This window comes from Capricornis sumatraensis, chromosome 2, assembly GCF_032405125.1.
Source record: "Capricornis sumatraensis isolate serow.1 chromosome 2, serow.2, whole genome shotgun sequence".
NCBI classification, from domain to species: domain Eukaryota; kingdom Metazoa; phylum Chordata; class Mammalia; order Artiodactyla; family Bovidae; genus Capricornis; species Capricornis sumatraensis.
In genome coordinates this window covers 174,153,268-174,168,651 of record NC_091070.1, presented here as the reverse complement: position 1 = coordinate 174,168,651, position 15,384 = coordinate 174,153,268, and the positions used below count along the sequence as shown (strand labels likewise).

Genomic DNA, 15,384 nt, shown 5'->3' with positions numbered 1-15,384 from the left:
AAACTGACCTTTTCCCAAATTGTGGCCACAGCATCATCTTTTAGGGTTTTAAATTTTCCAACTGGAATTCTATTACTTACATTTTATTTTATTGTTTGTTTCTCTGCTGATGACTTGCTTTCTCATTTGTGCACTATATTTTTGATTGAAAACTCATGTTAAACAGACCTTATGGAAAATTGTTGAGCTTTGTATTTAAAATATGTTCTACAGAGTGCATTAGTTTCTCTTCTGTCAGACACCTAAGGGGCCTCACCATAGAACCACTTTAAACTGAATTTTCTACTTAGCATACCTTAGACTTTACAAGGAATATGAACGTAGTCCTAAATCTAGAAGAGGGGTACCTTGCAATTGGGAATTCCTGGAGAATAATTTGCTTTCCTATGACCGCCTGTCCCTCACCCCATCACCTGCATCAAGACAGGAATTGGCATAGAACAGTGAATTTTTGTGCTCTGTTTCATTCGAGTATGTTACCTATTCATTGCCTAACATTTATGGAAGAGGGGTGTTATTAATGTGAGTTTCTGTGCCAAAAAGGACCCAGTTTTTGTGTTGAGTCTCTTAACATTGGCAAGTTAAAACCAGATTCCACACCTCCAGGGAGCAGCTGGTGAGGGCTCCTTGCCTGATGGAATAGTATTTTGTGGTACTTTCAGGCTTCCAATCTGTGTTTCTTATATTGACTCAACCTTTGCTCTGCTAAAAAAGGCATCTTGTAATGTTCATATAGCTCCTTGCAATTTCTTATGTTCAGTACTGGGAGGGGTTTTTCTCTGTATGTAGTACAGTTTTGATGGTAGGAAATAGCAGGTCACCAGCTTTCATGAGTTTTTTCTGCATCACAATTGGTCATTTTTCTAATGTACCATATTGGTGGTTTTCTTCTCCTTTCATCTCAGCCTATTTTCTATGATTTGTGATGTTATTTTGTGGAGGAAATATCTTATTTCATATGAAGTATGTTAATAAGTTTTTGAACATTTTCTCCCTATTGCTATAGCCAATCATTTAAATAACATATTCATTCAAGTTGTTTTCTTTTTTTTAAAGTGTGCTCTTTTTTTTTTCTTATTCTGGAGCATATTTGCATATTTACAGTTCCTCTGAACATCCCATTTCTTACCGTGTAGAGTTCTGAGTTGAACTGACTGAACACAGGTATGCAATGCAAATATCCCAACCCTGTTTCCCTGATTGGATGCATTTCTTAAGTCAGTGTGTAGAACATGTCCATGGTTGCAGCTAGCATCTCCTGTCCTGTGTCTAGCAGGATGAATCAAATACAATTTACAGGATCAACCTGAGTTCCTCTGCGACCTTTATCCCTGATAGTATAATACTTGGAAACGATGGAAAGCTACAGGCCCCAGCACTGTCTGGTTTTAGTACTCTTGTCATCTTTTTCTTCCTAAATACAAAATTTTAAATTTTGAAAACATAGCCCATAATGTGCAGGGGGCCAGTGGATGAAGGAAAGCAGGGTGAGAACAAGGGAATAATATTCTGACTATCTTCAAAACTGCAACCATACACAGAGAGGAGCATTCCAGTTTTGTCTGGAAATTTTCAGCCAGAGAGCAGAAGCTCAGGGAGGAAACGTAAGTTCTGTGTTTTCTTTCAAGATGGTATATTTGTTTCTTCCATGAGGCGAAGTGAAGTATACCATTGTATGTGTGTGTGTGTGTGTGTGTGTGTGTGTGTGTTCTAACTTTCTGAGCTTTATACTTTGTAGACATGCCTTCTAAATACTGGTTTGGGGCCAGAATTAAGTTTTGGAGGTTTTCCAACAGTTGTTCCATCTTCTGTGCCTCCAAGTCACATTTTTCAGGAAAGTTCATATCAGAGGTTGATGGCCAGATGCTATTTTGAATTTGGTTGTGTTTTCTGAGCAAGATCATATGAAGCCCCAAAGGCATGGTATTTATAATTTTTTGTTACCATGACTGACATAATTTGCAAATATAGATTCAGTAGGCTATGCCTCACTTTGTAGGAAGGAAAGATTCATTATTTCCTTATTCTTCTCAGGAATCTTTTAATCATTTCTTCTGGCTATATATTTAAAGAATTATATGTGGCAAAAATATTAGTCTGCACAGAAGATTTGAGCTCAAATCTTTGAGGATACCAGTCAGAAGGGGCCATTCTTTGTTTAGTCACTAAGTCATGTTTGCGTCTTCTGTGACTCCCTGGACTACAGCCTTCCAGTCTCCTCTGTCCATGAAATTTCCCAGACAAGAATGCTGGAGTAGGTTGCTATTACCTTCTCCAAGAAGAGGCTAAGCTATGATAACAAATAGACCTAAACATGCAGTAAGTCAATGAAAAGGAAGGTTATTTCTCATTCACCTAATAATTCATAATGTTTCAGATCAATAAAATGTTATTAGTGAAATTAGATAATGAGGTAGGCGTATTTTTTGGTATAAAATCACTCAGAGACTCAAGAAAATGATAAGCTTTCTTCTTGCCAATCTTTAGCTTTCCCGATCACCCTGGTGGTTACTATTCCAACTAGCCAGGAAGGGTAACATGCATAGAACTCCACCTGGGCAGCTGTAGGTTAAGCCTGGAAGTGACCCGGGTCATTTCTGCTCACTTTTCATTTGCTGGAACTCAGTCACAGAGCCAGAACTAACCCTTAAACAAGTTAGTCCCTGCAGTCCAAGATTGGTGGGGGAGAAAGGCGGGCTGTTCTGGAAGAAGATAAAAATAGGCTTTGATAAACAACCTGAAATTTCTGCCTCATTGGACTATCTTGAAAATCCCATCAGGACATTGGATTCTTAGAGTTATGCAACTTGACTGCCCCAAAGCCACAGATGATCAGATTCAGCTTTTTCTGTTGGGCTGTGCAGAACAGTTCATGGGAGGCTTTAGCAAGGACTGCATCTGCATGTGAATTGCACTGAGCTTCAAAGTCCTTTCAACATCCACAGAGAAAAATAGAATAGTTTGCAAAACCAATATGCTCACAAATGTGAAACAGCATTAACAAATGTAGCATTTGTGAACTTCAGCTAATTACTGGTACACTTCCTCCATCCTGTCATGTAAATGTACACTAGCTGCTTGAACCAAATGCAGAAACTCTTTGAACATCTGCTCTAGGCTATAGAATGCTGATTTGTATAGGCTAGGTCAAAGTATGATTTATTAAAGAAAAGAATTATATGCATTAAGCTAACATGTCTCACTGTATTATTTAAAAATCTAGAAATAGTTTCCAAATCCCCAGTTCTAATTCTGAAACAACTGGGGGTTGTGTATAAGATAGAAATTACCACCAAACTACGTTTTAAGTTTTTGATAAACTGAATGAACTATGACTTCACAGCAATAAGAATAGAGTAGTGAATTCTTAAGCCTGGAACATACACAGAGTATTCTAAATAGAACTCTATCATCTTTCATTTTACCTATAAAAACTGTAACTGTTTCATGCCTCCTCACAAGGGGCATTTTTTGGGGGGGTTATTTTGGGTAGTTTTTTGCATTTCTGTTACCTTTACTGGCTTCTTGGCCTTTTGGCTAAGATCAAGTGGTGGCTCAGACGGAAAGCATCTGTCTACAATGTGGGAGACCTGGATTCAATCCCTGGGTCGGGAAGTTCCCTGGAGAAGGAAACGGCAACCCACTCCAGTACTCTTGCCTAGAAAATCCCATGGACGGAGGAGCCTGGTGTCCATGGGGTTCCAAAGAGTTGGACACAATGGAGCGACTTCACATTTTTTTTTTTTTTTACTGGCTAGAGCAAGCAGACAGGTTGCTGAGACTTCATTACGTTCGCTATTAAAATCTCTTATTTCATACAATACGTGAACAAACTTATTTTGAGTGCAGCATCATTCCCAAGGATTATTTATTGTGATTGTTTTATCTATTCACTGATAATCTTAATAGTCTTGGTTCTTTATTTCAGTGACAGCCATTCTGACAGGTAACACCTGTGCATAGTCTGGTTATTCAAACCTTTTTCTCCTTGTCCACAGTGATCTTGCTTCCTTACCCTTCAGACGAAACTATCTTTCTCAAAGTCTCTGGTGTTTACACAGTTCATGAAAATAATTAAATTTTATTTTTGATTTACATGGATGCAGGCTGGTATAATGAAATAGCCTCAGACCTAGAATCAGGATTTCAGGATTCCATTTCGAGTGGATCATTCCAACTCTATGACCTAATTTCAAAAGTTACCCAAGCATATATCCATAAGACAAAATAACTTGGGTGATTTTACAATTACTCTCTTGAATTTCATGTGTGCTTGTTTTATATTTATATTATTTATGTATTAAACCTATAGACATGCATCACCAGATATGTTAGATATTGAGATTAAAAATAATATAATAAACCTTTTTATGCCTTAACTTAGCTCAGTGTGTACTAAGTCGCTTCAATCATGTCTGAGTGTTTGGTACCCTGTGGACCGTAGCCTGCCAGGCTCCTCTGTCCATGGAATTCTCGAGGCAAGAATACTGGAGTGGATTGCTATGCCTTCCTCCAAGGGATCTTCCTGACCCAGGGATCAAACTTGTCTCTCTTATGTCTTCTGTATTGGCAGGTGGGTTCTTTACCACTGCACCACCTGGGCGCCCAACTTACATTGTAGTCTTCACTTAGTAGTTGAGAAACTGACGCACACACAGCTTGATGATTTGACCAAGCTTCGTAGTAGCAGAGGTAGAATTCAAAGCCAGGGTGACCGCTGAAGAGCCTGTCCCTGGAGCCACTATATACTGCCTTAAGCATGAAAGAGGGCTCTGACTCTTTAAAGAGCTCACAGGCCACAGGTGAAAGCTAACACGTAAACAGTTAGGGTAATGTGATATGTGCCATGCTGCTGCTACTGCTGCTAAGTCGCTTCAGTCGTGTCCGACTCTGTGCGACCCCATAGACGGCAGCCCACCAGGCTCCCCCATCTCTGGGATTCTCCAAGCAATATTAATACTAATACATACCATGTAGAAGGTTGCTCGCTTTGTGCTAGTCACACTGCTGTTTTAAGAGTATTATGACACGATCCTCAGAGCAAATCTTCAAAGTGGGTATAATTATCCCACATTTGTGTGTGTGTGTGTGTGTGTGTGTGTGTGTGTGTGTGTGTGTGTGTGTCTGTGTTTGATGTAAGAAAACTGAATCTCTGAGAGTCTGATTAATTTTCCCAGTACTGTATCGGGCTGAGCTGGGATTAGAAATCACATTTGCCTGATTTCACATCCTGTTTTGTTACCATCTGTCACACTCCACTGCAAACACAGCAACCCTAGTTGGAAATACTCTGAAATTTATTTCTCTATTGTTGTACTTATTCTTTCCATGAAATTACAATTTTAGAGAAAAAAAATAGATTGCCCAAATTTGCCAACAATGCATGAAAGAACAAAATCATCATCCTTAATAACTGCTCAAAGAATTCACAAACCAAAACAACAAGATTGTTTAGAATGGTTTTACACTACAGTCAAACAGCTGCTTTAAACCTTTGCTTCCTATCTACTGGCAGTTGAATCCATGCTGTTCCTAATAAATTTAGATACTTGTATCACAGAAAGGAAAGTGAAAGTTGCTCAATCCTGTCTGACTTTTTGCCACCACATGGACTAGTTCTTGAGGCCAGATTACTGGAGTGGGTAGCTTTTTCCCTTCTCCAGTGGATCTTAACCCAGGAATTGAACCAGGGTCTCCTGCATTGCAGGAATTTTTTACCTGACCTGCCTCCTGAGAAATATCTATGCAGGTCAAGAAGCAACAGTTTTAAAACTCAAACACAGAGTACATGATGAGAAACGCTGGGCTGGAGAAAGCACAAGCTGGAATCAAGATTGCCAGGAGAAATATTAGTAAATTGAGATATGCAGATGATACCACCCTTATGGCAGAAAGAGAAGAAGAACTAAACAGCCTCTTGATGAAAATGAAAGAGGAGAATGACAATGCTGGCTTAAAATTCAACATTCAGAAAAACTAAGGTCATGACATCTGGTCCCATCACTTCATGGCAAATAGATGGGAAAATAGTGGAAACAGTGGCAGACTTTATTTTCAGCTTAGTTCAGTTCAGTCGCTCAGTCGTGTCCAACTCTTTGCAACCCCATGAATCACAGCAGCCAGGCCTCCCTGTCCATCACCAACTCCCGGAGTTCACTTAGACTCACGTCCATTGAGTCGTGCAATGCCATCCAGCCATCTCATCCTCTGTCGTCCCCTTCTCCTCCTGCCCCCAATCCCTCCCAGCATCAAAGTCTTTTCCAATGAGTCAACTCTTCACATGAGGTGGCCAAAGTACTGGAGTTTCAGCTTTAGCATCATTCCTTCCAAAGAAATCCCAGATCTGATCTCCTTCAGAATGGACTGGTTGGATCTCCATGCAGTCCAAGGGACTCTCAAGTCTTCTCCAACACCACAGTTCAAAAGCATCAATTCTTCGGCGCTCAGCCTTCTTCACAGTCCAAGAGCTCCAAAATGACTGCAGATGATGACTGTAGCCATGAAATTAAAAGACACTTGCTCCTTGGAAGAAAAGTTATGACCAACATAGCCAGCATATTAAAAAGCAGAGACATTACTTTGCCAACAAAGGCCCATCTAGTCAAAGCTATGGTTTTTCTAGTAGTCATGTATGGATGTTAGGGTTGGACTATAAAGAAAGCTGAGCATCAAAGAATTGATCCTTTTGAACTGTGGTATTTGAGAAGACTCTTGAGAGTCCCTTGAACTGCAAGGAGATCAAACCAGTACATCCTAAAGGAAATCAGTCTTGAATATTCATTGGAAGGACTGATGCTGAAGCTAAAATTCCAATACTTTGGCCACCTGATGTGAAGAACTGACTCATCTGAAAAGATCCTGATGCTGGGAAAGACTGAAGGCGGGAGGAGAAGGGGATGACAGAGGATGAGATGGTTGGATGGCATCACCGACTCAATGGACATGAGTTTGAGTAAGCTCTGGGAGTTTGTGATGGACAGGGAACCCTGGCGTGCTGCAGTCCATAGGCTTGCAAAAAGTCAGACACGACTTAGCAACTGAACTGAACTGAACACAAAGCATGCATACATGTGCAATAGCAGACACAGACAACTTAAGAATTCTTGTGAAGTTTAATGATGATGATACAGAAAAGATTCAAGAAGATTAATTCTGTGTTGCTCTCAAGTGTTCAGTTATAAAGAATTCAGCTCCATAAATTATCTTGCTTGATACATATGCTTACTGAGAAAGTTTGATGATAAAGTTGGACTTAAATACAGGTTTATAAGTTGCCTGTTTGTGCAAGGTTTCAAGTTCCAAGATCAGTTTGAAAAATACATTCAGAAGGAGCCACCTTGCAATTCTCAGATTTTGACCCTTGGGCAGCTTACTAGAGCATGGATCTGGATGAGAACAATATTACAGAAGCATAAACACAAACAAGTGTGTGACATATATTAATATTTGGTATTTCTTTTTTTGACTTTACCACTTTTCTTCAGTTTGGTTGGAATCATTTTCAACCTAAAGCTTTTTCAATCTGTTAGAAATTGCCTTCTTACTGATAGTTGATAGTCAATCTCTAATTGTCAATCTGTATTATATCTAATACTTGATATGTATCTTTTTTCTAAAGGGACAAATGCTAATATAGGAAGAACCAAAAACAAACACAACAGTCATTGTCATTGAGCACAAATTTTTGCTTATGTACTAAAGTGAGAAAATAGTTTCATCTCTCATTTTTAGGAAATTAAAAAAAAAACTAGGAATAATAAAAATTTGGCCATCTGGTCACTGAAGATGCATTTTGACTTTCTATGAACAACTGGGTCAATGATCACTCATAGACCCTTAACACTAAAGACCCTTTCAAAACCTCAGTAAATGTATGGAAGAATAGATTAAAGTTAAATTGGGTAGCAAACACATTAAGTAAAAATAGCTTTGCACCCTAGTCATTAACTGAAGTGTAAGTCTTAGATTTAAAACAAAGGACCAATTATGTTGCCCTCAATAGAAGAAATCATGCATGCCTTAGCTGCATGTTTAATAACACAGTTTTGCTTCAAATAAGGGATTATATTAACCATAGAATTAAATCTGTAATTGTTAAACCATGAAAGTCCCAAGGTGAAAAGATTTAATTTGGAGATGTTTATGTTGATTGAGAAAAATGCTTTATTTAAAAATATGTTTTCTGAGTGATTATCATATGTTTGTAATATTCCGTGTTCAATATCTATAGGGATTTTCCTTCAAATTTGTTAGCTCTTCACATCTCTCTTAGACGCAGTTGTTCTTGTTATCATTTTAATTCTCTCCTTTGTCCTTGCCATGACAAAACAGAAGTCTTTCAAGTACCATCCATGTATGTAGAAAAAAATATTTAAATACATTTCTTTAATATTCAGATGTATCTCTGAATAGTTTTATGATCTCAAAGTTATTCTTCTTTGATTGTGAAACACTGGATCGATGACGGCCTATGAAAATTCACAAACTTGCATTGAATCTGCGACTGCTTCCTCTCTACTACCCACCCCCACCCTTCTTTCTGTTTCCCTTTCTGGTCTCGTCCAGCTCATGGCAGTCTGACAGATCAAGCAGAGCCATGCTCCCTAATTCCTATGGGGTTAAGCAAATGCTTCTGTTTCTGTTAGGGAGACCACCGTTTCCTTTATTTCCTTTTTCTGAAAAGAAAGAAAGTCTCATACTCAGTCATGTCTGACTCTTTGCCACACCATGGACTATACAGTCCATGGAATTCTCTAGGCCAGAACACTGGAGTGGGCAGACTTTCCCTTTTCCAGGGGATCTTCACAACACAGGACTTTTTTTTTTTTTAATCTTTTTTGAGTACCTATCAAATTCAGTTTTATCCTTCAGACATCATCAAGGCCAAGGCCTTTTGGAAGCTTTCATTGATACCCAAAGGCATCTTTCTGATACCCTCGGCTAGCACGTTATGAATGGGTTGTCAAAGCACTTGCCAGCATTTATTACAACTTCATGTTTCTTATTTTTTTTTCTCTCCTAGATACTGAACTGATTGAAGACTCATATCCCTGGTCCCAAGACCTTGATAGTGTCACAGTAAGCAATAAGTAAGTAGGTAAATAAATACATAGATAAATGTAGATTTACTAAAGTGCTTCATTATTCTGTAAATGTCATATGAACTAGTACTTTTTTAGATGAAAAAACAAATGTGTTTTTTATGTCCTGAGTTGTTCCAGGTGTTAATTAGCTTATCAAGACATTTAAAAACAAGAGAGTAGCTTAAATTATAAGCCATGTGAAAGATGAAAAAAAGGGAAAGTTAAGGTAGGGGCACAAAATGGCACAGAAACAAAAGCTTAAGTGATAATTGTGAATACAAATGATGCTCATTTTTCTTCTGGTCCTATGATAGTTTCTTTGTCCAATTCCAACTCTGAATGCTGAGTTTTTCTCTGTATTTAAAGTATATATTTGTCACCTGCCATTCTTCTAGTTTTATACAGGGCATGTATATCTAACTTGCCCAAAGTTTTGGAGAAAACTTTATGAACAGCCTAAGAAAAGTGGTCATTTCCTCAGAGTACTCTTCTTCTCTCTTCCTGGTGGCCCCTCATTTCAGGCTTTGATACAATTGTACTAAGTTATACTAATTGGTACATTCTATTTCACATGTTTGGAGCTAGTTATATTGGAAGATACAGTTTATATTTGCATAAATGAATATATATCAGATGCAAAATAATGCACAAATATGTGCCTGTGATTTACTGGATAAAATCTTAGCTCACAGTGCACTCAAAAGTATCTTTACCTTTTGACCACAGGAAGAATTAATGAATTCTATTTTATTGGATATTATGTGTGCAAAATAATTTCTGATTCCCAACACAATGATCAATATATAAATCTTACTGACATGAGTGAAAATTGAAATAACGTCCAGACCTCTTTTTACCTTAAACTAGTTGACTATATTTTTTTCTGGTTAATTAGTACCTTCTTTCTTCATGTCTTTTTCTTCTTAAAAATCAGGGTGCTATTAATAATTTTAATCTCATTGAACTTTAATTTTCTTATCTGTAAAAAATAGAATTAAGCTTTTCTCTGGGTGAAAGCACCATATAAATGGCAATCTATCTATACTGACTCCACCTGATAATTTTGGTTAAAAAAATGGTATCAGAAATAAGTTAGTCTTATTGTCTGGGAGAAAAATATATATAATTTTGGAACAAACCTGATATCTCTTTCCTGTTTTATCTAAACTCTTTTAAAGATTAGCGTTGTGCTAATCTTTAAAAGAGTTCACCTGTTGACTATTTTTTGAGTGCCTCCTATAAATCTGGTTCTGCTCTATGTGACAGGAACATATTATTATAGAAAGGAAATGAAAATCCTTTATGACACAGAGCTTACATTCTAGAGTAAATTCATGCAAAGAGAGATAATATATTTTTTCAGTTGTTAACAGTGGGCCAGACACTGTGATAGGTACTGTATGTATATCGTATCATCTCATTTAATCTTTACCCAAACCTTGAAAATTATCTATGATTGCTCCAAATTCACAGAATTGGAAATTGAGACTCAGAAAGTTAAAGCGGTTTCCCAAGATCTCAAAGTTCAGTAAATTATATAACAAGGGTTCAAATCAGTTATACCTGACTATAAGGCCTGAATTTCTAAAAGTGTGTGTGTTTAGTCGCTCAGTAGTATTTGACTCTTTGGAACCCTATGGACTGTAGCCTGTCAGGCTCCTCTGTCCATGGGATTTTTCCAGCAAGAATACTGGAGTGGATTACCATTCCTCTTCAGGGGATCTTCCCCACCCAGGGGTCAAACAGGCCTCTTCCATGTTTCCTGCATTGCAGGCAGATTCTTTACCTCGGAGTCTCTGGGGAGCTCTAAAAGAGTTACTCTCAATTGAAAAAGTGCATACAAAGAAGTAGAAAACAACTTGTCACAAGATCAGAGAACCCTGCCCTTTTTACCAGCAGCTTTCGTTTTGAAGGGCTAGGTTTTGCAAGATTTCCTGATTTCTAATATCTGAGATTCTGCTTCCCTATGGAGATCTTGATTAGTCTACAATATAATCTACATTTTCTAGATTCTAGATTTGACTTCCATGAATCAGCTTTGCTGATGTTTTAGACCCTGGTTTCTCATTATCCAAATTTAATTGTATCCATGGGCTTTATGGATATTCATTTTTCTACTTTAATTAACAATAAAAATTATGGAACTAGTATCCTCTAGGCCACTTCCAGGGTTGGAATGCAAATGCAGATAAAACAGAGAATCTGTCCAAACTGAATCCACTAGCTCCCTTTGGCTTAGCTAATCCACTGGTTTTTTCTTTCTTCTTATGTGTATGAGTATTAATCTCTTAAGGTCTATTTATGATAAATGTCATGATTTCTTTTGAGTTTTTTTAATTGATGAGAAATATATGTACATAGTTACATATTTTATATGTAATACATATGTTGTTGTTTAGTCACTAAGTTGCGTCCGACTTTTTGCAACTTCATGGACTCTAGCCCGCCAGTCCCCTCTGTCTGTGGGATTTCCCAGGCAAGAATACTGGAGTGGGTTGCCATTTCCTTCTCCAGGGGATCTTCCTGACCCAGGGATTGAACCCACATCTCCTGCATTGGCAGGTGGATTCTTTACCACCAAGACACATGGAAAGTCCAATACATAGAAGTATGTATATATGTTTCTTATCCAATTGTTTGTAGATGTGTGTATACACATACATAAGCAAATATAAAGAAATGTACATATTCATATATTTGTTACAGCTATAGTATATTGTAAATCATGAATATACTATATTCATATACAAATGGATAAAAGAATATACAGAGAAAAACAGGAGAATAATCATATACAAAATCTCCCTACCCAGAAACAAAGCTTTATACAAAATCTTACAATTTTAATAAATAACTCAAAATGAACTTATATGTAAATAAACAAATTTATTCTTTAGATTTCTGTAAATACCTCAAAATGTGGTTATTTGATCAACAAAATAGTCCAATCTATACAAAATAAGTTAAATATACTAATCATTTTATTAAAATGTTGTTTAATTCAATAGAAACCCACATGAAAGTGCTATGAGTACAAAGTATGTGGTGAATATTATTTGCTGTAGGTACGAGAAATATACATGTGCCTATATGTAGTAAATGAGACAGATGTATTAGATGAATACTAACATATTACATATTTCTAAATTAGAGGGAACATAAATCTCTTCCTCAAATTGTACTGCATAACTGAATGTACCAGAGCTTATGAAAATTTATTATGTTCCATCTTGAACCTCATTTGGGAACAGGGACAAAGTTTCTCTTCAAGTTATTCACAAAGCTACTGCAATTTTATATGCGCAATCAATATTGATTAATAACCATGAAAAGAGGGCTGCCTTGAACCTGGTGTAATTCTGTCTTCAGGGAATCTTCAGATTATCAGGGGACACGAAGTTGCATGCTGGCTACAGAGCACTCTGCGCAATTTTGGGCTTTGACAAACTGAAGTTTGTTCAGTAGGCTTTGGCTAATTTCCTTTGGGAAATCAGTAAAACCCACGGATAGTGCTCAGTTTCTGACTTTGAAAGGGGTGAATTCACAAAATTAATACTGTTCAAATTTCCTCAAAACCAGAAACATATACACTTACACTCACACACCTACATGGCTATATATCACTGGTATACATGTGACAAAATTACTCCAAATTAAGGCAAAATTTAGGGCATGACCAGAAATCTAATCAAACACAAAATATTTATTCAAGAGACGTAAATTTAACTGATCGATCAGTATTCAGTTCTTCATGGCACATTTAAGAAAATGTTAGCTACCAAAGGCATAGTTTGAGAAGCAACAGTAAACATTGAACATTTAAATCCATGTAAAAAGTCCTGTTGAATTCACTTTCTTAATATTTTTAATATTATGTCAGTACCAATATTTCCACTTATGATTATACTTCAGCTGAAATTAGTTCTTATAAAACAGTCTGTATTACAACTATAATAAACACATCCTTAACTTTTTGTTTCACTTTCCTCTTTTTCCTTCTGATTTTCCTTCTCAAGTTAAAGTTGGTTAACAACGCTTTCCTTTCTACCTGTTTGAGATGTCTGAAGCCCTACAAAAGCCACTGAAGCACCCTTGTCAACTGATGGAATGTCTCGAGGCTATGCTTCAAACTGTCCTCCTCCCATTTTGTGTTTGAAGGCAATCTTCCAGGGGTCTCCCGTGTTTCTGCACATCTTGTGAGCAGAGGCACTGACAGCTTTTGTTCTTGACAATCTTTTCAAGGATGTTTGTATAGCGAACAGTCTTGGAAGATAGAAGTGGTTCTCTCCATGGAGCAAAGGGCAGGTTTGTTTATGGTCCAGTATCATAAAGATAATTTCTCCCTCTGTGGCAAAGGGCTGGTTTGCTTGCTGCCATTATATATGGAAAAAATTGAGTTCCTAAGCCCAAGGAACCTCAGCTATGACATAAACCTACTGTGTGTATAGATTTCTCTTAACCCTCATCATATCACCTTGCAGTAACTGGGACTTGGGGAACTGACATAAGAAAATGACAATACTCTGGCTATTGCTATTTCTATGAGTGATAAATTGCCCTTTGTCTCTGTCTTCTGTCAGCATTTGTGAAATTGTGGCAGATCCCTCACAGTTCTTGACATCTGTCTCCCTAATTTCTGTCCTTCTGTTTTATATAAGGACGCTTTTCTCTACACAAATCCTTCAGATGATAACTCACTGGTCAGTCTTTCTCTCAATTCAATTTCTTTCCATATTTCTGCATCCTTACCTGAACTGTATCAGTCTAAAGTACCAACTTGTCCAGAATAAAATACAAAACAAAAACAAAAAACCAAAAATCAAATTAAATAATTAGTGACAATGAACTAAAGTCAGAGAGGTAAAAAGGATAGAAACAAAAGTGTGAACATGCACACAAGTGGATTATACATGGAGAATAGGCCCATGTAAATCCATATGGCAGCTGGTTTTCAACTGTATCCCCATGGGAGATACCACTGTAGAGATACATTTATTCTAGGAGATGAGAGGAGGCTGCATTGTCAGGCTGGGTGTCTTGCTTGTTTGACAGATTGGCTCTGCTTTCTCTTTTCTTAGGCCTCATTGCTAAAAGTATTACCTGCTTTTAGTCCTATTTCTTACCTCTTCTCTCAATCCCCACAACAATAAAATCTGTACACTCATGTTCAGATAAGCATGGCTAGTGATAAAATAATCAGAAATTTTTATTTGAGTAAATAATATTTATTAACTCTTATTTTAGAGAGTTCTAGAATGGTGAGCAGTAACTCACTGCAATAAGAGCCCTAAGATTTAATGGAAATTTATCATAAATGCATATTTCCAGGCCACATACCCTAAAGATTTTTATTCAGTAGGCCTGGTGGGACACAGATTTTCCATTTCTAGTAAGCTTTTGGGCAACTCTTCTGAAGTTTGTTTCAGAATATTATATAAGGAACTCTGCTCTAGAAACTGCCTCATTCTGGCCTTATGCACATTTGCTCAGTTGTTCAGTCACTCAGTCATGTCCAACTCTTTGCCACCCCATGCCAGGCTTCTCTGTCCCTCACCATCTCCCAGAGTTTGCTCAAACTCATGTCCATTGAGTAGGTGATGCTATCCAACCATCTCATCCTCTGTCATCCCCTTCTCCTCCTGCATTCAATCTCTCCCAGCATCAGGGTCTTTTTCAATGAGTCAACACCAAATGTATCGTTTAGCCACTGACAAATGTTAGTTGATGGCAATAATTTGCCCTGGCAATACTCAACTACTGAGTGTGTTTTGATAGATACTTTTGACCCATAAAATTGAGATTAAATATATGAAAAATGCTTAGTGTTAGCATCTGGGGATCTATTTGGAAAATTTTCTTCTGATCTATGGTACAATTCTATGTATTCATTATTAACATTGGCTGCATAGAGAAAGATTTATAAATGTGAGAAAAAAATTGAAAGTTGTAGCTTGAAAACACTTTTAGTAAAAAAATACTCAATTAGAATAAGTCAAACAATGTGAACAATTTTGAGAGAAAGACTAAGGGAGTATCTTTGAAAAGTAAAAACTATTTCAGTCACTACTGTTGAGATCATAATACATGAAATAAGCTATTAATGAAAAAATGTCTGTCATCAGTGTTTTGAAGTGCATTTAGAGGAAGGGTGTAACATAATTACATTGATTGTTCTGCAAGTATCACTTAATAATCTAACTTCTTAGTAATGAGGTTCATGGAAAAATCATTTCTTCATTTTCTCAATATTGTCCAAGCCAAATAGAATTAAATACTCAAATGATAGGAATATCATAGTAAC

At 37.1% G+C, this 15,384-nt stretch overlaps 1 protein-coding gene across 1 annotated transcript in view; it reads right to left on the bottom strand.

The window, feature by feature from the left end:
• The window catches only part of NEGR1 (neuronal growth regulator 1), a 988,401-nt gene that overhangs the window by 277,747 nt on the left and 695,270 nt on the right, over positions 1-15,384 (bottom strand). The window lies entirely within an intron of this gene.